Here is a 1,206-nt window from a genome sequence, read left to right on the forward strand (position 1 = left end):
AATAAACCAGCCTCAGCATCGCTTCCCGGGACATGATCTAGTTTGGTGGAGCTCGACCATGCATGGCACTCACTAAGACCCCGCCTCCATCCATCCATCCGTGTGTGTGTGTGTGAGTGTGTGTGTGTGTGTGTGTTCGAGCACGCCTTCATCAGAATCAGGACCATGGACAGAAACTCCTGTTCTTAACAGCGTAAAATACTAGTGCTAAAAGTTTTCAGAAAACACTATAACTCCAGAACAAAGCCTCATCACATAGGGAAACAATTAGATTAAAACTAGAACATATACATTTCTCTAAATTGTCTCATTTGATTAAAACTGCACTTTTTTTTATAAGCATTTCACCCTTTATGCTGCACTTTCAGTATTTTTTTCCCACAACATTTTAAAACATATTTAGTATCGTTGTTGATGAGTTTAAGTCAAAAAGTGTAAACAGCAAAACTGCAGTGGCCTGGAAGAGCAAGAAGCAATTAACTTTCACAAAAATAAAAACATTTATTGTCATATTTTTGATATATTTTTTGTGCTTGTGTTCGTTCTACATCTTTTTTTTCAGTCACCCTGAAATGTCACTCAAGTAATCAAAGATAAGTTTTGTGAGTCAATCAATCTGCCAATCATACTATGAATATATCAATAAAATGGTGTTCAAAAGATGACATTTTCATATAACAGTAAGTCAAACTGTCAAAAAATAACTATATTCAATAAATTCAGTCTACCACAACATGGAACAGAGAACAGCAGCAAATCATAAATGTAAATTTGGTGCATAAAATAATTGGAAGATTTTAAACAAGGCAAAGCCCCAATATTCATTTGACTAATATCACAGCTGTTGACTCAGTACATTTGCTTATTAATATTCTCATCAGGATTCAGTCCAACAGGAGGTGTTTGAGGTGTGCAAGTCGCTTCACACGAATAAAGAAAATATAAATTAGAATATTAATATTAAAGGATTTTAATACGAAGTAGGTGAGCATATGTGTGGAGAAGCCAAAGCAATCAATACACAAACTAAAAATACGGCTCCTCATAATTGAATCGTTTAAAATAAACATATCTTTCTTAATGTGTTATGTTGCACTAAAGAGAAAGTCTTTTTTTTTTCTTAACTGTGTATTTAAAAATAATAAAAAGCGAATGCTGAACAAGTCATGAACTGGACATTTTTATTTATTTTTATAAACAAATGTT

This window comes from Aulostomus chinensis, chromosome 8, assembly GCF_037954235.1.
Source record: "Aulostomus chinensis isolate RoL2024-O1b breed Wild chromosome 8, RoL_Achi_v1.0, whole genome shotgun sequence".
Lineage (NCBI taxonomy): Eukaryota > Metazoa > Chordata > Actinopteri > Syngnathiformes > Aulostomidae > Aulostomus > Aulostomus chinensis.